We start from the raw sequence: 24,353 nt of genomic DNA on the forward strand, positions 1-24,353 counted from the left end.
TCTTTGACTGGAGCCTCTTCACAAATGACCATGCGGCTGCCCTCCACCTTTCTTGTGTCTTAGCACTGATAGATCCAATCAGCACGAACGGGCAAGGAAGCATGCAAGAACATTCTTCGCAGTGGCTAAGCCATTTTCCTCTCATTCTTCCATTCTTTCTTTAATTATAGCGTCTTCACATATATCCAAGCGTCTGCATTTCACCTTTTCTGTTACCTATCACTAGTAGGAGATTGTTGCCACCTACACTGTTATCTGAACCGGATTCCCCAGAACAGCTACTGGGCAGAATTATCTCCGTCAGGATCCCGAATTTCTCCAGTTCTGACACTTGACTGGATTGGGTCTCATGGCTATCACAACAACAGACATCCCTGGGAGACAATATCATAACAGGGGATTGTGTTTACCACTGAGAAGAGTCATTTCAGTGGCTGACTGGCCTCAATTCACTACAATGAAATCCAATCAGCAAGAATGGGCAAGGAAGTATGCTAGAACACTCTTCGCAGTGGCTAAGCAATTCTCCTCTCATTCCTCCATTTTTTCTTTATTTATAGCCTCTTCACACATGTCCATGCAGCTGCCTTCCACCTTTCCTGTGACCTAGCACGAATAGATCCAAACAGAGGGAATTTGCAAGGAAGTATGCTAGAAGACTCTTCGCAGTGGCTAAGACATTTTCCTCTCATTCTTTCATTCTTTCTTTGACTAGAGCATCTTCACACATGTCCATGCAGCTGCCCTCCTCCTTTCTTGTGACTTAGCGCTGATAGATCCAATCAGCACGAACGGGCAAGGAAACATACTAGAAGACTCTTTGCAGTGACTAAGAAATTTTCCTATCATTCTTTCTTTGACTATAGCCTCTTCACACATATCCAAGTGTCTGCGGTCCACCTTTCTTGCTACCTATCACTAGTAGGAGATTGTTGCCACCTACGCTGGTATCTGAACCGGATTCCCCAAAAGAGCTACTGGGCAGAATTATCCACATCAGGATCCCGAACTGCTCCAGTTCTGACACTTGACTGGATTGGGTCTCATGGCTATCAGAACAACAGACATCCCTGGGAGACAATATCATGACAGGGGATTGTGTTTACCACTGAGAAGAGTCATTTCAGTGGCTGACTGGCCTCAATTCACTACAATGAAATCCAATCGGCAAGAATGGGGAAGGAAGTATGCTAGAAGACTCTTCGCAGTGGCTAAGCCACTTTCCTCTCATTCTTCCATTCTTTCTTTGACTATAGCCTCTTCACACATGTCCATGCAGCTGCCTTCCACCTTTTCTGTGACCTTGCACAAATAGATCCAATAAGCAGGAACTGGCAAGGAAGCATGCTAGAAGACTCTTCGCAGTGGCTAAGACATTTTCCTCTCATTCTTCCATTCTTTCTTTGACTACAGCCTCTTCACACATGTCCATGCAGCTGCCTTCCACCATTCCTGTGACTTAGCACTGATAGATCCAACAAGCAGGAACGGGCAAGGAAGCATGCTAGAAGACTCTTCTCAGTGGCTAAACAATTTTCCTCTCATTCTTTCATTCTTTTTTTACTTATAGCCTCTTCACACATGTCCATGCAGCTGCCTTCCAACTTTCCTGTGACCTTGAACGAAGAAATCCAATCAGCACGAACAGGCAAGGAAGCATGCTAGAAGACTCTTCTCAGTGGCTAAGCCATTTTCCTCTCATTCTTTCATTCTTTCTTTAATTATAGCCCCTTCACACATGTCCATGCAGCTGCCTTCCAACTTTCTATGACCTAGCACGAATTGAGGGGATTGTGTTTACCACTGAGAAGAGTCATTTCAGTGGCTGACTGGCCTCAATTCACTACAATGAAATCCAATCAGCAAGAATGGGCAAGGAAGTATGCTAGAACACTCTTCGCAGTGGCTAAGCAATTCTCCTCTCATTCCTCCATTTTTTCTTTATTTATAGCCTCTTCACACATGTCCATGCAGCTGCCTTCCACCTTTCCTGTGACCTAGCACGAATAGATCCAAACAGAGGGAATTTGCAAGGAAGTATGCTAGAAGACTCTTCGCAGTGGCTAAGACATTTTCCTCTCATTCTTTCATTCTTTCTTTGACTAGAGCATCTTCACACATGTCCATGCAGCTGCCCTCCTCCTTTCTTGTGACTTAGCGCTGATAGATCCAATCAGCACGAACGGGCAAGGAAACATACTAGAAGACTCTTTGCAGTGACTAAGAAATTTTCCTATCATTCTTTCTTTGACTATAGCCTCTTCACACATATCCAAGTGTCTGCGGTCCACCTTTCTTGCTACCTATCACTAGTAGGAGATTGTTGCCACCTACGCTGGTATCTGAACCGGATTCCCCAAAAGAGCTACTGGGCAGAATTATCCACATCAGGATCCCGAACTGCTCCAGTTCTGACACTTGACTGGATTGGGTCTCATGGCTATCACAACAACAGACATCCCTGGGAGACAATATCATGACAGGGGATTGTGTTTACCACTGAGAAGAGTCATTTCAGTGGCTGACTGGCCTCAATTCACTACAATGAAATCCAATCGGCAAGAATGGGGAAGGAAGTATGCTAGAAGACTCTTCGCAGTGGCTAAGCCACTTTCCTCTCATTCTTCCATTCTTTCTTTGACTATAGCCTCTTCACACATGTCCATGCAGCTGCCTTCCACCTTTTCTGTGACCTTGCACAAATAGATCCAATAAGCAGGAACTGGCAAGGAAGCATGCTAGAAGACTCTTCGCAGTGGCTAAGACATTTTCCTCTCATTCTTCCATTCTTTCTTTGACTACAGCCTCTTCACACATGTCCATGCAGCTGCCTTCCACCATTCCTGTGACTTAGCACTGATAGATCCAACAAGCAGGAACGGGCAAGGAAGCATGCTAGAAGACTCTTCTCAGTGGCTAAACAATTTTCCTCTCATTCTTTCATTCTTTTTTTAATTATAGCCTCTTCACACATGTCCATGCAGCTGCCTTCCAACTTTCCTGTGACCTTGAACGAAGAAATCCAATCAGCACGAACAGGCAAGGAAGCATGCTAGAAGACTCTTCTCAGTGGCTAAGCCATTTTCCTCTCATTCTTTCATTCTTTCTTTAATTATAGCCCCTTCACACATGTCCATGCAGCTGCCTTCCAACTTTCTATGACCTAGCACGAATTGAGGGGATTGTGTTTACCACTGAGAAGAGTCTTTTCAGTGGCTGACTGACATCAATTCACTAAGATGAGATCCAATCAGCAAGAATGGGCAAGGAAGTATGCTAGAAGACTCTTCGCAGTGGCTAAGACATTTTCCTCTCATTCTTCCATTCTTTTTTTGACTACAGCCGCATCACACATATCCATGCAGCTGCCTTCCACCTTTCCTGTGACTTAGCACTGATAGATCCAATCAGCAGGAACTGGCAAGGAAGCATGCTAGAAGGCTCTTCGCAGTGGCTAAGCCATTTTCCTCTCATTCTTCCATTCTTTTTTTGACTACAGCCTCTTCACACATGTCCATGCAGCTGCCTTCCAACTTTCCTGTGACCTTGAACGAAGAAATACAATCTGCAGGAACTGGCAAGGAAGCATGGTAGAAGACTCTTATCAGTGGCTAAGCCATTTTCCTCTCATTCTTTCATTCTTTCTTTAATTATAGCCTCTTCACACATGTCCATGCAGCTGCCTTTCAACTTTCTATGACCTAGCACGAATTGATCAGAACAGCGGGAATTTGCAAGGAAGTATGCTAGAAGACTCTTCCCAGTGGCTAAGCCATTTTCCTCTCTTTTTTCCATTCTTTCTTTGACTATAGCCTCTTCACACATATCCATTCAGCTGCCTTCCAACTTTCTTGTGACCTTGCACGAATAGATCCAAAGAGCAGGAATTTGCAAGGCAGCATGCTAGAAGACTCTTCCCAGTGGCTAAGATATTTTCCTCTCATTCTTCCATTCTTTCTTTGACTACAGCCTCTTCACACATGTCCATGCATCTGCCTTCCACCTTTCCTGTGACCTAGCACGAATAGACCCAAACAGAGGGACTTTGCAAGGAAGTATGCTAGAAGACTCTTCCGAGTGGCTAAGACATTCTCCTCTCATTCTTTCATTCTTTCTTTGACTAGAGCCTCTTCACAAATGTCCATGCGGCTGCCCTCCACCTTTCTTGTGTCTTAGCCCTGATAGATCCAATCAGCACGAACGGGCAAGGAAGCATGCAAGAAGACTCTTCGCAGTGGCTAAGCCATTTTCCTCTCATTCTTCCATTCTTTCTTTAATTATAGCCTCTTCACACATATCCAAGCGTCTGCATTTCACCTTTTCTTTTACCTATCACTAATAGGAGATTGTTGCCACCTACGCTGGTATCTGAACCGGATTCCCCAGAAGAGCTACCGGGCAGAATTATCCCCGTCAGGATCTCGAATTTCTCCAGTCCTGACACTTCACTGGATTGGGTCTCATGGCTATCACAACAACAGACATGCCTGGGAGACCTTTATCATGACAGGGGATTGTGTTTACCACTGAGAAGAGTCTTTTCAGTGGCTGACTGACCTCAATTCACTAAGATGAGATCCAATCAGCAAGAATGGGCAAGGAAGTATGCTAGAAGACTCTTCGCAGTGGCTAAGACATTTTCCTCTCATTCTTCCATTCTTTTTTTGACTACAGCCGCATCACACATATCCATGCAGCTGCCTTCCACCTTTCCTGTGACTTAGCACTGATAGATCCAATCAGCAGGAACTGGCAAGGAAGCATGCTAGAAGGCTCTTCGCAGTGGCTGAGACATTTTCCTCTCATTCTTCCATTCTTTCTTTGACTACAGCCTCTTCACACATGTCCATGCAGCTGCCTTCCACCATTCCTGTGACTTAGCACTGATAGATCCAAAAAGCAGGAACGGGCAAGGAAGCATGCTAGAAGACTCTTCTCAGTGGCTAAACAATTTTCCTCTCATTCTTTCATTCTTTTTTTAATTATAGCCTCTTCACACATGTCCATGCAGGTGCCTTCCACCTTTCCTATGACCTAGCACGAATAGATCCAAACGGCGGGAATTTGCAAGGCAGCATGCTAGAAGACGCTTCCCAGTGGCTAAGATATTTTCCTCTCATTCTTCCATTCTTTCTTTGACTACAGCCTCTTCACAGATATCCATGCATCTGCCTTCCACCTTTCCTATGACCTAGCACGAATAGACCCAAACAGAGGGAATTTGGAAGGAAGTATCCTAGAAGACTCTTCCCAGTGGCTAAGACATTTTCCTCTCATTCTTTCATTCTTTCTTTGACTGGAGCCTCTTCACAAATGACCATGCGGCTGCCCTCCACCTTTCTTGTGTCTTAGCACTGATAGATCCAATCAGCACGAACGGGCAAGGAAGCATGCAAGAACATTCTTCGCAGTGGCTAAGCCATTTTCCTCTCATTCTTCCATTCTTTCTTTAATTATAGCGTCTTCACATATATCCAAGCGTCTGCATTTCACCTTTTCTGTTACCTATCACTAGTAGGAGATTGTTGCCACCTACACTGTTATCTGAACCGGATTCCCCAGAACAGCTACTGGGCAGAATTATCTCCGTCAGGATCCCGAATTTCTCCAGTTCTGACACTTGACTGGATTGGGTCTCATGGCTATCACAACAACAGACATCCCTGGGAGACAATATCATAACAGGGGATTGTGTTTACCACTGAGAAGAGTCATTTCAGTGGCTGACTGGCCTCAATTCACTACAATGAAATCCAATCAGCAAGAATGGGCAAGGAAGTATGCTAGAAGACTCTTCGCAGTGGCTAAGACATTTTCCTCTCGTTCTTCCATTCTTTTTTTGACTACAGCCGCATCACACATATCCGTGCAGCTGCCTTCCACCTTTCCTGTGACTTAGCACTGATAGATCCAATCAGCAGGAACTGGCAAGGAAGCATGCTAGAAGACTCTTCTCAGTGGCTAAACAATTTTCCTCTCATTCTTTCATTCTTTTTTTAATTATAGCTTCTTCACACATGTCCATGCAGCTGCTTTCCAACTTTCCTGTGACCTTGAACGAAGAAATCCAATCAGCACGAACAGGCAAGGAAGCATGCTGGAAGACTCTTCTCAGTGGCTAAGCCATTTTCCTCTCATTCTTTCATTCTTTCTTTAATTATAGCCTCTTCACACATGTCCATGCAGCTGCCTTCCAACTTTCTATGACCTAGCACGAATTGAGGGGATTGTGTTTACCACTGAGAAGAGTCTTTTCAGTGGCTGACTGACCTCAATTCACTAAGATGAGATCCAATCAGCAAGAATGGGCAAGGAAGTATGCTAGAAGACTCTTCGCAGTGGCTAAGCCATTTTCCTCTCATTCTTCCATTCTTTCTTTGACTATAGCCTCTTCACACATGTCCATGCAGCTGCCTTCCAACTTTCCTGTGACCTTGAACGAAGAAATCCAATCAGCAGGAACAGGCAAGGAAGCATGGTAGAAGACTCTTCTCAGTGGCTAAGCCATTTTCCTCTCATTCTTTCATTCTTTCTTTAATTATAGCCTCTTCACACATGTCCATGCAGCTGCCTTCCAACTTTCTATGACCTAGCACGAATTGATCAGAACAGCGGAAATTTGCAGGGAAGTATGCTAGAAGACTCTTCCCAGTGGCTAAGCCATTTTCCTCTCATTTTTCCATTCTTTCTTTGACTAGAGCCTCTTCACACATGTCCATGCAGATACCTTCCACGTTTCCTGTGACCTAGCACGAATAGATCCAAACAGCGGGAATTTGCAAGGAACCATGCTAGAGGACTCTTCCCAGGGGCTAAGACATTTTCCTCTCATTCTTCCATTCTTTCTTTGACTATAGCCTCTTCACACATGTCCATGCAGCTGCCTTCCAACTTTCCTGTGACCTTGCACAAATAGATCCAATAAGCAGGAACAGGCAAGGAAGCATGCTAGAAGACTCTTCTCAGTGGCTAAGCCATTTTCCTCTCATTCTTTCATTCTTTCTTTAATTATAGCCTCTTCACACATGTCCATGCAGCTGCCTTCCACCTTTCCTGTGACCTAGCATGAATAGATCCGAACAGCGGAAATTTGCAAGGAAGTATGCTAGAAGACTCTTCCCAGTGGCTAACCTATTTTCCTCTCATTCTTTCATTCTTTCTTTGACTAGAGCCTCTTCACACATGTCCATGCAGCTGCCTTCCACCGTTCCTGTGACCTAGCACGAATAGACCCAAACAGAGGGAATTTGCAAGGAAGCATGCTAGAAGACTCTTCGCAGTGGCTAAGACATTTTCCTCTCATTCTTTCATTCTTTCTTTGACTATAGCCTCTTCACAAATGTCCATGCAGCTGCCTTCCAACTTTCCTGTGACCTTGCACGAATAGATCTAATAAGCAGGAACAGGCAAGGAAGCATGCTAGAACACGCTTCTCAGTGGCTAAGCCATTTTCCTCTCATTCTTTCATTCTTTCTTTAATTATAGCCTCTTCACACATGTCCATGCAGCTGCCTTCCAACTTTCTATGACCTAGAAGGAATAGATCCGAACAGGGGGAATTTGCAAGGAAGTATGCTAGAAGACTCTTCCCAGTGGCTAAGCCATTTTCCTCTCATTCTTCCATTCTTTCTTTGACTACAGCCTCTTCACACATGTCCATGCAGTTGCCTTCCACCTTTCCTATGACCTAGCACGAATAGATACAAACAGCGGGAATTTGCAAGGAAGCTTGCTAGAAGACTCTTCCCAGTGGCTAAGACATTTTCCTCTCATTCTTCCATTCTTCGTTTGACTATAGCCTCTTCACACATGTCCATGCAGCTGCCTTCCACCTTTCCTATGACCTAGCATGAATAGATCCAATTGCAGGAACGGGCAAGGAAGCATGCTAGAAGACTCTTCTCAGTGGCTAAGCAATTTTCCTCTCATTCTTTCTTTCTTTCTTTAATTATACCCTCTTCACACATGTCCATGCAGCTGCCTTTCACCTTTCCTATGACCTAGCACGAATAGATCCAAACGGCAGGAATTCGCAAGGCAGCATGCTAGAAGACTCTTCCCAGAGGCCAAGATATTTTCCTCTCATTCTTCCATTCTTTCTTTGACTACAGCCTCTTCACACATGTCCATGCATCTGCCTTCCACCTTTCCTGTGACCTAGCACGAATAGACCCAAACAGAGGGAATTTGCAAGGAAGTATGCTAGAAGACTCTTCCCAGTGGCTAAGACATTTTCCTCTCATTCTTCCATTCTTTCTTTGACTACAGCCTCTTCACACATGTCCATGCGGCTGCCTTTCACCTTTCCTATGACCTAGCACAAATTGATCCAAACAGCGGGAATTTGCAAGGAAGTATGCTAGAGGACTCTTCACAGTCGCTAAGACATTTTCCTCTCATTCTTCCATTCTTTGTTTGACTATAGCCTCTTCACACATGTCCATGCAGCTGCCTTCCAACTTTCTTGTGACCTTACACGAATAGATCGAATAAGCAGGAACGGGCAAGGAAGCATGCTAGAAGACTCTTTAAAGTGGCTAAGCAATTTTCCTCTCATTCTTTCATTCTTTCTTTAATTATAGCCTCTTCTCACATGTCCATGCAGCTGCCTTCCAACTTTCTATGACCCAGAACGAATAGATCCGAAAAGGGGGAATTTGCAAGGAAGTATGCTAGAAGACTCCTCCCAGTGGCTAAGCCATTTTCCTCTCATTCTTCCATTCTTTCTTTGACTACAGCCTCTTCACACATGTCCATGCAGCTGCCTTCCACCTTTCCTGTGACCTAGCATGAATAGATCCGAACAGCGGGAATTTGCAAGGAAGTATGCTAGAAGACTCTTCCCAGTGGCTAACCCATTTTCCTCTCATTCTTTCATTCTTTCTTTGACTAGAGCCTCTTCACACATGTCCATGCAGCTGCCTTCCACCGTACCTGTGACCTAGCACGAATAGACCCAAACAGAGGGAATTTGCAAGGAAGCATGCTAGAAGACTCTTCGCAGTGGCTAAGCCATTTTCCTCTCATTCTTCCATTCTTTCTTTGACTATAGCCTCTTCACACATGTCCATGCAGCTGCCTTCCACCTTTCCTGTGATCTTGCACAAATAGATCCAATAAGCAGGAACAGGCAAGGAAGCATGCTAGAAGACTCTTATCAGTGGCTAAGCCATTTTCCTCTCATTCTTTCATTCTTTCTTTAATTATAGCCTCTTCACACATGTCCATGCAGCTGCCTTCCACCTTTCTATGACCTAGCACAAATAGATCCGAACAGCGCGAATTTCCAAGGAAGTATGCTAGAAGACTCTTCCCAGTGGCTAAGCCATTTTCCTCTCATTTTTCCATTCTTTCTTTGACTAGAGCTTCTTCACACATGTCCATGCAGCTGCCTTCCACCTTTCCTGTGACCTAGCACGAATAGATCCAAACAGCGGGAATTTGCAAGGAACCATGCTAGAGGACTCTTCCCAGTGGCTAAGACATTTTCCTCTCATTCTTCCATTCTTTGTTTGACTAGAGCCTCTTCACACATGTCCATGCAGCTGCCTTCCAACTTTCTTGTGACCTTGCACGAATAGATCCAATAAGCAGGAACGGGCAAGGAAGCATGATAGAAGACTCTACTCAGTGGCTAAGCAATTTTCCTCTCATTCTTTCATTCTTTCTTTAATTATAGCCTCTTCTCACATTTCCATGCAGCTGCCTTTCACCTTTCCTATGACCTAGCACGAATAGATCCAAACAGCAGGAATTTGCAAGGCAGCATGCTAGAAGACTCTTCCCAGTGGCTAAGATATTTTCCTCTCATTCTTCCATTCTTTCTTTGACTACAGCCTCTTCACACATGTCCATGCATCTGCCTTCCACCTTTCCTGTGACCTAGCACGAATAGACCCAAACAGAGGGAATTTGCAAGGAAGTATGCTAGAAGACTCTTCCGAGTGGCTAAGACATTTTCCTCTCATTCCTTCATTCTTTCTTTGACTAGAGCCTCTTCACAAATGTCCATGTAGCTGCCCTCCACCTTTCTTGTGTCTTAGCCCTGATAGATCCAATCAGCACGAACGGGCAAGGAAGCATGCAAGAAGACTCTTCGCAGTGGCTAAGCCATTTTCCTCTCATTCTTCCATTCTTTCTTTAATTATAGCCTCTTCACACATATCCAAGCGTCTGTATGTCACCTTTTCTTTTACCTATCACCAGTAGGAGATTGTTGCCACCTACGCTGGTTTCTGAACCGGATTCCCCAGAAGAGCTACTGGGCAGAATTATCCCTGTCAGGATCCCGAATTTCTCCAGTCCTGACACTTCACTGGATTGGGTCTCATGGCTATCACAACAACAGACATGCCTGGGAGACCTTTATCATGACAGGGGATTGTGTTTACCACTGAGAAGAGTCTTTTCAGTGGCTGACTGACCTCAATTCACGAAGATGAGATCCAATCAGCAAGAATGGGCAAGGAAGTATGCTAGAAGACTCTTCGCAGTGGCTAAGCCATTTTCCTCTCATTCTTCCATTCTTTCTTTGACTACAGCCTCTTCACAAATGTCCATGAAGCTGCCTTCCAACTTTCCTGTGACGTGGCACGAATAAATCCAAACAGCAGGAATTTGCAAGGCAGCATGCTAGAAGACTCTTCGCAGAGGCGAAGCCATTTTCCTCTCATTCTTCCATTCTTTCTTTGACTACAGCCTCTTCACACATGTCCATGCAGCTGCCTTCCAACTTTCTATGACCTAGCATGAATTGATCAGAACAGCGGGAATTTGCAAGGAAGTATGCTAGAAGACTCTTCCCAGTGGCTAAGCCATTTTCCTCTCATTTTTCCATTCTTTCTTTGACTAGAGCCTCTTCACACAAGTCCATGCAGCTGCCTTCCACCTTTCCTGTGACCTTGCACGAATAGATCCAATAAGCAGGAACAGGCAAGGAAGCATGCTAGAAGACTCTTCTAAGTGGCTAAGCCATTTTCCTCTCATTCTTTCATTCTTTCTTTAATTATAGCCTCTTCACACATATCCATGCAGCTGTCTTCCAACTTTCTATGACCTAGCACGAATAGATCCGAACAGCGGGAATTTGCAAGGAAGTAAGCTAGAAGACTCTTCCCAGTGGCTAACCCATTTTCCTCTCATTCTTTCATTCTTTCTTTGACTAGAGCCTCTTCACACATGTCCATGCAGCTGCCTTCCACCTTTCCTTTGACCTAGCATGAATAGACCCAAACAGAGGGAATTTGCAAGGGAGCATGCTAGAAGACTCTTCGCAGTGGCTAAGACATTTTCCTCTCATTCTTCCATTCTTTCTTTGACTAGAGCCTCTTCACACATGTCCATTCAGCTGCCCTTCTCCTTTCTTGTGACTTAGCGCTGATAGATCCAATCAGCACGAACGGGCAAGGAAGCATACTAGAAGACTCTTTGCAGTGGCTAAGACATTTTCCTCTCATTCTTTCATTCTTTCTTTGACTAGAGCCTCTTCACACATGTCCATGCAGCTGCCCTCCTCCTTTCTTCTGACTTAGCGCTGATAGATCCAATCAGCACGAACGGGCAAGGAAGCATACTAGAAGACTCTTTGCAGTGACATTTTCCTCAGATTCTTTCTTTGACTATAACCTCTTCACACATATCCAAGCGTCTGCGGTCCACCTTTCTTGTTACCTATCACTAGTAGGAGATTGTTGACACCTACGGTGGTATCTGAACCGGATTCCCCAAAAGAGCTACTGGGCAGAATTATCCCCATCAGGATCCCGAACTGCTCCAGTTCTGACACTTGACTGGATTGGGTCTCATGGCTATCACAAGAACAGACATCCCTGGGAGACAATATCATGACAGGGGATTGTGTTTACCACTGAGAAGAGTCATTTCAGTGGCTGACTGGCCTCAATTCACTACGATGAGATCCAATCAGCAAGAATGGGCAAGGAAGTATGCTAGAAGACTCTTCGCAGTGGCTAAGCCATTTTCCTCTCATTCTTCCATTCTTTCTTTGACTATAGCCTCTTCACACATGTCCATGCAGCTGCCTTCCACCTTTCCTGTGATCTTGCACAAATAGATCCAATAAGCAGGAACAGGCAAGGAAGCATGCTAGAAGACTCTTATCAGTGGCTAAGCCATTTTCCTCTCATTCTTTCATTCTTTCTTTAATTATAGCCTCTTCACACATGTCCATGCAGCTGCCTTCCACCTTTCTATGACCTAGCACAAATAGATCCAAACAGCGGGAATTTGCAAGGAAGCTTGCTAGAAGACTCTTCGCAGTGGCTAAGACATTTTCCTCTCATTCTTCCATTCTTCGTTTGACTATAGTCTCTTCACACATGTCCATGCTGCTGCCTTCCACCTTTCCTATGACCTAGCATGAATAGATCCAATTGCAGGAACGGGCAAGGAAGCATGCTAGAAGACTCTTCTCAGTGGCTAAGCAATTTTCCTCTCATTCTTTCTTTCTTTCTTTAATTATACCCTCTTCACACATGTCCATGCAGCTGCCTTTCACCTTTCCTATGACCTAGCACGAATAGATCCAAACGGCGGGAATTTGCAAGGCAGCATGCTAGAAGACTCTTCCCAGAGGACAAGATATTTTCCTCTCATTCTTCCTTTCTTTCTTTGACTACAGCCTCTTCACACATGTCCATGCATCTGCCTTCCACCTTTCCTGTGACCTAGCACGAATAGACCCAAACAGAGGGAATTTGCAAGGAAGTATGCTAGAAGACTCTTCCCAGTGGCTAAGACATTTTCCTCTCATTCTTCCATTCTTTCTTTGACTACAGCCTCTTCACACATGTCTATGCGGCTGCCTTCCACCTTTCCTATAACATAGCACGAATAGATCCAAACAGCGGGAATTTGCAAGGAACCATGCTAGAGGACACTTCCCAGTGGCTAAGACATTTTCCTCTCATTCTTCCATTCTTTGTTTGACTATAGCCTCTTCACATATGTCCATTCAGCTGCCTTCCACCTTTCCTGTGACCTAGCACGAATAGATCCAAACAGCGGGAATTTGCAAGGAACCATGCTAGAGGACTCTTCCCAGGGGCTAAGACATTTTCCTCTCATTCTTCCATTCTTTCTTTGACTATAGCCTATTCACACATGTCCATGCAGCTGCCTTCCAACTTTCCTGTGACCTTGCACAAATAGATCCAATAAGCAGGAACAGGCAAGGAAGCATGCTAGAAGACTCTTCTCAGTGGCTAAGCCATTTTCCTCTCATTCTTTCATTCTTTCTTTAATTATAGCCTCTTCACACATGTCCATGCAGCTGCCTTCCACCTTTCCTGTGACCTAGCATGAATAGATCCGAACAGCGGGAATTTGCAAGGAAGTAAGCTAGAAGACTCTTCCCAGTGGCTAACCTATTTTCCTCTCATTCTTTCATTCTTTCTTTGACTAGAGCCTCTTCACACATGTCCATGCAGCTGCCTTCCACCGTTCCTGTGACCTAGCACGAATAGACCCAAACAGAGGGAATTTGCAAGGAAGCATGCTAGAAGACTCTTCGCAGTGGCTAAGACATTTTCCTCTCATTCTTTCATTCTTTCTTTGACTATAGCCTCTTCACAAATGTCCATGCAGCTGCCTTCCAACTTTCCTGTGACCTTGCACGAATAGATCTAATAAGCAGGAACAGGCAAGGAAGCATGCTAGAACACGCTTCTCAGTGGCTAAGCCATTTTCCTCTCATTATTTCATTCTTTCTTTAATTATAGCCTCTTCACACATGTCCATGCAGCTGCCTTCCAACTTTCTATGACCTAGAAGGAATAGATCCGAACAGGGGGAATTTGCAAGGAAGTATGCTAGAAGACTCTTCCCAGTGGCTAAGCCATTTTCCTCTCATTCTTCCATTCTTTCTTTGACTACAGCCTCTTCACACATGTCCATGCAGTTGCCTTCCACCTTTCCTATGACCTAGCACGAATAGATACAAACAGCGGGAATTTGCAAAGAAGCTTGCTAGAAGACTCTTCCCAGTGGCTAAGACATTTTCCTCTCATTCTTTCATTCTTCCATTCTTCGTTTGACTATAGCCTCCTCACACATGTCCATGCAGCTGCCTTCCACCTTTCCTATGACCTAGCATGAATAGATCCAATTGCAGGAACGGGCAAGGAAGCATGCTAGAAGACTCTTCTCAGTGGCTAAGCAATTTTCCTCTCATTCTTTCTTTCTTTCTTTAATTATACCCTCTTCACACATGTCCATGCAGCTGCCTTTCACCTTTCCTATGACCTAGCACGAATAGATCCAAACGGCAGGAATTCGCAAGGCAGCATGCTAGAAGACTCTTCCCAGAGGCCAAGATATTTTCCTCTCATTCTTCCATTCTTTCTTTGACTACAGCCTCTTCACACATGTCCATGCATCTGCCTTCCACCTTTCCTGTGACCTAGCACGAATAGACCCAAACAGAGGGAATTTGCAAGGAAGTATGCTAGAAGACTCTTCCCAGTGGCTAAGACATTTTCCTCTCATTCTTCCATTCTTTCTTTGACTACAGCCTCTTCACACATGTCCATGCGGCTGCCTTTCACCTTTCCTATGACCTAGCACAAATTGATCCAAACAGCGGGAATTTGCAAGGAAGTATGCTAGAGGACTCTTCACAGTCGCTAAGACATTTTCCTCTCATTCTTCCATTCTTTGTTTGACTATAGCCTCTTCACACATGTCCATGCAGCTGCCTTCCAACTTTCTTGTGACCTTACACGAATAGATCGAATAAGCAGGAACGGGCAAGGAAGCATGCTAGAAGACTCTTTAAAGTGGCTAAGCAATTTTCCTCTCATTCTTTCATTCTTTCTTTAATTATAGCCTCTTCTCACATGTCCATGCAGCTGCCTTCCAACTTTCTATGACCCAGAACGAATAGATCCGAAAAGGGGGAATTTGCAAGGAAGTATGCTAGAAGACTCTTCCCAGTGGCTAAGCCATTTTCCTCTCATTCTTCCATTCTTTCTTTGACTACAGCCTCTTCACACATGTCCATGCAGCTGCCTTCCACCTTTCCTGTGACCTAGCATGAATAGATCCGAACAGCGGGAATTTGCAAGGAAGTATGCTAGAAGACTCTTCCCAGTGGCTAACCCATTTTCCTCTCATTCTTTCATTCTTTCTTTGACTAGAGCCTCTTCACACATGTCCATGCAGCTGCCTTCCACCGTACCTGTGACCTAGCACGAATAGACCCAAACAGAGGGAATTTGCAAGGAAGCATGCTAGAAGACTCTTCGCAGTGGCTAAGACATTTTCCTCTCATTCTTTCATTCTTTCTTTGACTATAGCCTCTTCACAAATGTCCATGCAGCTGCCTTCCAACTTTCCTGTGACCTTGCACGAATAGATCCAATAAGCAGGAACAGGCAAGGAAGCATGCTAGAATACTCTTCTCAGTGGCTAAGCCATTTTCCTCTCATTCTTTCATTCTTTCTTTAATTATAGCCTCTTCACACATGTCCATGCAGCTGCCTTCCAACTTTCTATGACCTAGAAGGAATAGATCCGAACAGGGGGAATTTGCAAGGAAGTATGCTAGAAGACTCTTCCCAGTGGCTAAGCCATTTTCCTCTCATTCTTCCATTCTTTCTTTGACTACAGCCTCTTCACACATGTCCATGCAGCTGCCTTCCACCATTCCTGTCACTTAGCACTGGTAGATCCAACAAGCAGGAACGGGCAAGGAAGCATGCTAGAAGACTCTTCTCAGTGGCTAAACAACTTTCCTCTCATTCTTTCATTCTTTTTTTAATTATAGCCTCTTCACACATGTCCATGCAGGTGCCTTTCACCTTTCCTGTGACCTAGCACGAATAGACCCAAACAGAGGGAATTTGCAAGGAAGTATGCTAGAAGACTCTTCCCAGTGGCTAAGACATTTTCCTCTCATTCTTTCATTCTTTCTTTGACTGGAGCCTCTTCACAAATGACCATGCATATGCCCTCCACCTTTCTTGTGTCTTAGCACTGATAGATCCAATCAGCACGAACGGGCAAGGAAGCATGCAAGAAGATTCTTCGCAGTGGCTAAGCCATTTTCCTCTCATTCTTCCATTCTTTCTTTAATTATAGCCTCTTCACACATGTCCATGCAGTTGCCTTCCACCTTTCCTATGACCTACCACGAATAGATCCAAACAGCGGGAATTTGCAAGGAAGCTTGCTAGAAGACTCTTCGCAGTGGCTAAGACATTTTCCTCTCATTCTTCCATTCTTCGTTTGACTATAGCCTCTTCACACATGTCCATGCTGCTGCCTTCCACCTTTCCTATGACCTAGCATGAATAGATCCAATTGCAGGAACGGGCAAGGAAGCATGCTAGAAGACTCTTCTCAGTGGCTAAGCAATTTTCCTCTCATTCTTTCTTTCTTTCTTTAATTATACCCTCTTCACACATGTCCATGCAGCTGCCTTTCACCTTTCCTATGACCTAGCACGAATAGATCCAAACGGCGGGAATTTGCAAGGCAGCATGCTAGAAGACTCTTCCCAGAGGACAAGATATTTTCCTCTCATTCTTCCTTTCTTTCTTTGACTACAGCCTCTTCACACATGTCCATGCATCTGCCTTCCACCTTTCCTGTGACCTAGCACGAATAGACCCAAACAGAGGGAATTTGCAAGGAAGTATGCTAGAAGACTCTTCCCAGTGGCTAAGACATTTTCCTCTCATTCTTCCATTCTTTCTTTGACTACAGCCTCTTCACACATGTCTATGCGGCTGCCTTCCACCTTTCCTATAACATAGCACGAATAGATCCAAACAGCGGGAATTTGCAAGGAACCATGCTAGAGGACACTTCCCAGTGGCTAAGACATTTTCCTCTCATTCTTCCATTCTTTGTTTGACTATAGCCTCTTCACATATGTCCATTCAGCTGCCTTCCACCTTTCCTGTGACCTAGCACGAATAGATCCAAACAGCGGGAATTTGCAAGGAACCATGCTAGAGGACTCTTCCCAGGGGCTAAGACATTTTCCTCTCATTCTTCCATTCTTTCTTTGACTATAGCCTATTCACACATGTCCATGCAGCTGCCTTCCAACTTTCCTGTGACCTTGCACAAATAGATCCAATAAGCAGGAACAGGCAAGGAAGCATGCTAGAAGACTCTTCTCAGTGGCTAAGCCATTTTCCTCTCATTCTTTCATTCTTTCTTTAATTATAGCCTCTTCACACATGTCCATGCAGCTGCCTTCCACCTTTCCTGTGACCTAGCATGAATAGATCCGAACAGCGGGAATTTGCAAGGAAGTAAGCTAGAAGACTCTTCCCAGTGGCTAACCTATTTTCCTCTCATTCTTTCATTCTTTCTTTGACTAGAGCCTCTTCACACATGTCCATGCAGCTGCCTTCCACCGTTCCTGTGACCTAGCACGAATAGACCCAAACAGAGGGAATTTGCAAGGAAGCATGCTAGAAGACTCTTCGCAGTGGCTAAGACATTTTCCTCTCATTCTTTCATTCTTTCTTTGACTATAGCCTCTTCACAAATGTCCATGCAGCTGCCTTCCAACTTTCCTGTGACCTTGCACGAATAGATCTAATAAGCAGGAACAGGCAAGGAAGCATGCTAGAACACGCTTCTCAGTGGCTAAGCCATTTTCCTCTCATTATTTCATTCTTTCTTTAATTATAGCCTCTTCACACATGTCCATGCAGCTGCCTTCCAACTTTCTATGACCTAGAAGGAATAGATCCGAACAGGGGGAATTTGCAAGGAAGTATGCTAGAAGACTCTTCCCAGTGGCTAAGCCATTTTCCTCTCATTCTTCCATTCTTTCTTTGACTACAGCCTCTTCACACATGTCCATGCAGTTGCCTTCCACCTTTCCTATGACCTAGCACGAATAGATACAAACAGCGGGAATTTGCAAAGAAGCTTGCTAGAAGACTCTTCCCAGTGGCTAAGACATTTTCCTCTCATTCTTTCATTCTTCCATTCTTCGTTTGACTATAGCCTCCTCACACATGTCCATGCAGCTGCCTTCCACCTTTCCTATGACCTAGCATGAATAGATCCAATTGCAGGAACGGGCAAGGAAGCATGCTAGAAGACTCTTCTCAGTGGCTAAGCAATTTTCCTCTCATTCTTTCTTTCTTTCTTTAATTATACCCTCTTCACACATGTCCATGCAGCTGCCTTTCACCTTTCCTATGACCTAGCACGAATAGATCCAAACGGCAGGAATTCGCAAGGCAGCATGCTAGAAGACTCTTCCCAGAGGCCAAGATATTTTCCTCTCATTCTTCCATTCTTTCTTTGACTACAGCCTCTTCACACATGTCCATGCATCTGCCTTCCACCTTTCCTGTGACCTAGCACGAATAGACCCAAACAGAGGGAATTTGCAAGGAAGTATGCTAGAAGACTCTTCCCAGTGGCTAAGACATTTTCCTCTCATTCTTCCATTCTTTCTTTGACTACAGCCTCTTCACACATGTCCATGCGGCTGCCTTTCACCTTTCCTATGACCTAGCACAAATTGATCCAAACAGCGGGAATTTGCAAGGAAGTATGCTAGAGGACTCTTCACAGTCGCTAAGACATTTTCCTCTCATTCTTCCATTCTTTGTTTGACTATAGCCTCTTCACACATGTCCATGCAGCTGCCTTCCAACTTTCTTGTGACCTTACACGAATAGATCGAATAAGCAGGAACGGGCAAGGAAGCATGCTAGAAGACTCTTTAAAGTGGCTAAGCAATTTTCCTCTCATTCTTTCATTCTTTCTTTAATTATAGCCTCTTCTCACATGTCCATGCAGCTGCCTTCCAACTTTCTATGACCCAGAACGAATAGATCCGAAAAGGGGGAATTTGCAAGGAAGTATGCTAGAAGACTCTTCCCAGTGGCTAAGCCATTTTCCTCTCATTCTTCCATTCTTTCTTTGACTATAGCCTATTCACACATGTCCATGCAGCTGCCTTCCAACTTTCCTGTGACCTTGCACAAATAGATCCAATAAGCAGGAACAGGCAAGGAAGCATGCTAGAAGACTCTTCTCAGTGGCTAAGCCATTTTCCTCTCATTCTTTCATTCTTTCTTTAATTATAGCCTCTTCACACATGTCCATGCAGCTGCCTTCCACCTTTCCTGTGACCTAGCATGAATAGATCCGAACAGCGGGAATTTGCAAGGAAGTAAGCTAGAAGACTCTTCCCAGTGGCTAACCTATTTTCCTCTCATTCTTTCATTCTTTCTTTGACTAGAGCCTCTTCACACATGTCCATGCAGCTGCCTTCCACCGTTCCTGTGACCTAGCACGAATAGACCCAAACAGAGGGAATTTGCAAGGAAGCATGCTAGAAGACTCTTCGCAGTGGCTAAGACATTTTCCTCTCATTCTTTCATTCTTTCTTTGACTATAGCCTCTTCACAAATGTCCATGCAGCTGCCTTCCAACTTTCCTGTGACCTTGCACGAATAGATCTAATAAGCAGGAACAGGCAAGGAAGCATGCTAGAACACGCTTCTCAGTGGCTAAGCCATTTTCCTCTCATTATTTCATTCTTTCTTTAATTATAGCCTCTTCACACATGTCCATGCAGCTGCCTTCCAACTTTCTATGACCTAGAAGGAATAGATCCGAACAGGGGGAATTTGCAAGGAAGTATGCTAGAAGACTCTTCCCAGTGGCTAAGCCATTTTCCTCTCATTCTTCCATTCTTTCTTTGACTACAGCCTCTTCACACATGTCCATGCAGTTGCCTTCCACCTTTCCTATGACCTAGCACGAATAGATACAAACAGCGGGAATTTGCAAAGAAGCTTGCTAGAAGACTCTTCCCAGTGGCTAAGACATTTTCCTCTCATTCTTTCATTCTTCCATTCTTCGTTTGACTATAGCCTCCTCACACATGTCCATGCAGCTGCCTTCCACCTTTCCTATGACCTAGCATGAATAGATCCAATTGCAGGAACGGGCAAGGAAGCATGCTAGAAGACTCTTCTCAGTGGCTAAGCAATTTTCCTCTCATTCTTTCTTTCTTTCTTTAATTATACCCTCTTCACACATGTCCATGCAGCTGCCTTTCACCTTTCCTATGACCTAGCACGAATAGATCCAAACGGCAGGAATTCGCAAGGCAGCATGCTAGAAGACTCTTCCCAGAGGCCAAGATATTTTCCTCTCATTCTTCCATTCTTTCTTTGACTACAGCCTCTTCACACATGTCCATGCATCTGCCTTCCACCTTTCCTGTGACCTAGCACGAATAGACCCAAACAGAGGGAATTTGCAAGGAAGTATGCTAGAAGACTCTTCCCAGTGGCTAAGACATTTTCCTCTCATTCTTCCATTCTTTCTTTGACTACAGCCTCTTCACACATGTCCATGCGGCTGCCTTTCACCTTTCCTATGACCTAGCACAAATTGATCCAAACAGCGGGAATTTGCAAGGAAGTATGCTAGAGGACTCTTCACAGTCGCTAAGACATTTTCCTCTCATTCTTCCATTCTTTGTTTGACTATAGCCTCTTCACACATGTCCATGCAGCTGCCTTCCAACTTTCTTGTGACCTTACACGAATAGATCGAATAAGCAGGAACGGGCAAGGAAGCATGCTAGAAGACTCTTTAAAGTGGCTAAGCAATTTTCCTCTCATTCTTTCATTCTTTCTTTAATTATAGCCTCTTCTCACATGTCCATGCAGCTGCCTTCCAACTTTCTATGACCCAGAACGAATAGATCCGAAAAGGGGGAATTTGCAAGGAAGTATGCTAGAAGACTCTTCCCAGTGGCTAAGCCATTTTCCTCTCATTCTTCCATTCTTTCTTTGACTACAGCCTCTTCACACATGTCCATGCAGCTGCCTTCCACCTTTCCTGTGACCTAGCATGAATAGATCCGAACAGCGGGAATTTGCAAGGAAGTATGCTAGAAGACTCTTCCCAGTGGCTAACCCATTTTCCTCTCATTCTTTCATTCTTTCTTTGACTAGAGCCTCTTCACACATGTCCATGCAGCTGCCTTCCACCGTACCTGTGACCTAGCACGAATAGACCCAAACAGAGGGAATTTGCAAGGAAGCATGCTAGAAGACTCTTCGCAGTGGCTAAGACATTTTCCTCTCATTCTTTCATTCTTTCTTTGACTATAGCCTCTTCACAAATGTCCATGCAGCTGCCTTCCAACTTTCCTGTGACCTTGCACGAATAGATCCAATAAGCAGGAACAGGCAAGGAAGCATGCTAGAAGACTCTTCTCAGTGGCTAAGCCATTTTCCTCTCATTCTTTCATTCTTTCTTTAATTATAGCCTCTTCACACATGTCCATGCAGCTGCCTTCCAACTTTCTATGACCTAGAAGGAATAGATCCGAACAGGGGGAATTTGCAAGGAAGTATGCTAGAAGACTCTTCCCAGTGGCTAAGCCATTTTCCTCTCATTCTTCCATTCTTTCTTTGACTACAGCCTCTTCACACATGTCCATGCAGCTGCCTTCCACCATTCCTGTCACTTAGCACTGGTAGATCCAACAAGCAGGAACGGGCAAGGAAGCATGCTAGAAGACTCTTCTCAGTGGCTAAACAACTTTCCTCTCATTCTTTCATTCTTTTTTTAATTATAGCCTCTTCACACATGTCCATGCAGGTGCCTTTCACCTTTCCTGTGACCTAGCACGAATAGACCCAAACAGAGGGAATTTGCAAGGAAGTATGCTAGAAGACTCTTCCCAGTGGCTAAGACATTTTCCTCTCATTCTTTCATTCTTTCTTTGACTGGAGCCTCTTCACAAATGACCATGCATATGCCCTCCACCTTTCTTGTGTCTTAGCACTGATAGATCCAATCAGCACGAACGGGCAAGGAAGCATGCAAGAAGATTCTTCGCAGTGGCTAAGCCATTTTCCTCTCATTCTTCCATTCTTTCTTTAATTATAGCGTCTTCACATATATCCAAGCGTCTGCATTATACCTTTTCTGTTACCTATCACTAGTAGGAGATTGTTGCTACCTACGCTGGTATCTGAACCGGATTCCCCAGAAGAGCTACTGGGCAGAATGATCCCCGTCAGGACCCCGAATTTCTCCAGTCCTGACACTTGACTGGATTGGGTCTCACAGCAATCACAACAACAGACATGCCTGGGAGACCTTTATCATGACAGGGGATTGTGTTTACCACTGAGAAGAGTCTTTTCAGTGGCTGACTGACCTCAATTCACTACGATGAGATCCAATCAGCAAGAATGGGCAAGGAAGTATGCTAGAAGACTCTTCGCAGTGGCTAAGCAATTCTCCTCTCATTCCTCCATTCTTTCTTTAGTTATAGCCTCTTCACACATGTTCATGCAGCTGCCTTCCACCTTTCCTGTGACCTAGCACGAATAGATCCAAACAGAGGGAATTTGCAAGGAAGTCTGCTAGAAGACTCTTCCCAGTGGCTAAGACATATTCCCCTCATTCTTTCATTCTTTCTTTGACTAGAGCATCTTCACACATGTCCATGCAGCTGCCCTCCTCCTTTCTTGTGACTTAGCGCTGATAGATCCAATCAGCACGAACGGGCAAGGAAACATACTAGAAGACTCTTTGCAGTGACTAAGACATTTTCCTATCATTCTTTCTTTGATTATAGCCTCTTCACACATATCCAAGTGTCTGCGGTCCACCTTTCTTGCTACCTATCACTAGTAGGAGATTGTTGCCACCTACGCTGGTATCTGAACCGGATTCCCCAAAAGAGCTACTGGGCAGAATTATCCCCATCAGGATCCCGAACTGCTCCAGTTCTGACACTTGACTGGATTGGGTCTCATGGCTATCACAACAACAGACATCCCTGGGAGACAATATCATGACAGGGGATTGTGTTTACCACTGAGAAGAGTCATTTCAGTGGCTGACTGGCCTCAATTCACTACAATGAGATCCAATCAGCAAGAATGGGGAAGTATGCTAGAAGACTCTTCGCAGTGGCTAAGACATTTTCCTCTCGTTCTTCCATTCTCTTTTTGACTACAGCCGCATCACACATATCCATGCAGCTGCCTTCCACCTTTCCTGTGACTTAGCACTGATAGATCCAATCAGCAGGAACGGGCAAGGAAGCATGCTAGAAGACTCTTCGCAGTGGCTAAGACATTTTCCTCTCATTCTTCCATTCTTTCTTTTACTAGAGCCTCTTCACACATGTCCATGCAGCTGCCTTCCACCGTACCTGTGACCTAGCACGAATAGACCCAAACAGAGGGAATTTGCAAGGAAGCATGCTAGAAGACTCTTCGCAGTGGCTAAGACATTTTCCTCTCATTCTTTCATTCTTTCTTTGACTATAGCCTCTTCACAAATGTCCATGCAGCTGCCTTCCAACTTTCCTGTGACCTTGCACGAATAGATCCAATAAGCAGGAACAGGCAAGGAAGCATGCTAGAATACTCTTCTCAGTGGCTAAGCCATTTTCCTCTCATTCTTTCATTCTTTCTTTAATTATAGCCTCTTCACACATGTCCATGCAGCTGCCTTCCAACTTTCTATGACCTAGAAGGAATAGATCCGAACAGGGGGAATTTGCAAGGAAGTATGCTAGAAGACTCTTCCCAGTGGCTAAGCCATTTTCCTCTCATTCTTCCATTCTTTCTTTGACTACAGCCTCTTCACACATGTCCATGCAGCTGCCTTCCACCATTCCTGTCACTTAGCACTGGTAGATCCAACAAGCAGGAACGGGCAAGGAAGCATGCTAGAAGACTCTTCTCAGTGGCTAAACAACTTTCCTCTCATTCTTTCATTCTTTTTTTAATTATAGCCTCTTCACACATGTCCATGCAGGTGCCTTTCACCTTTCCTGTGACCTAGCACGAATAGACCCAAACAGAGGGAATTTGCAAGGAAGTATGCTAGAAGACTCTTCCCAGTGGCTAAGACATTTTCCTCTCATTCTTTCATTCTTTCTTTGACTGGAGCCTCTTCACAAATGACCATGCATATGCCCTCCACCTTTCTTGTGTCTTAGCACTGATAGATCCAATCAGCACGAACGGGCAAGGAAGCATGCAAGAAGATTCTTCGCAGTGGCTAAGCCATTTTCCTCTCATTCTTCCATTCTTTCTTTAATTATAGCCTCTTCACACATGTCCATGCAGTTGCCTTCCACCTTTCCTATGACCTAGCACGAATAGATCCAAACAGCGGGAATTTGCAAGGAAGCTTGCTAGAAGACTCTTCGCAGTGGCTAAGACATTTTCCTCTCATTCTTCCATTCTTCGTTTGACTATAGCCTCTTCACACATGTCCATGCTGCTGCCTTCCACCTTTCCTATGACCTAGCATGAATAGATCCAATTGCAGGAACGGGCAAGGAAGCATGCTAGAAGACT

This window comes from Rhineura floridana, chromosome 3, assembly GCF_030035675.1.
Source record: "Rhineura floridana isolate rRhiFlo1 chromosome 3, rRhiFlo1.hap2, whole genome shotgun sequence".
NCBI lineage: Eukaryota > Metazoa > Chordata > Lepidosauria > Squamata > Rhineuridae > Rhineura > Rhineura floridana.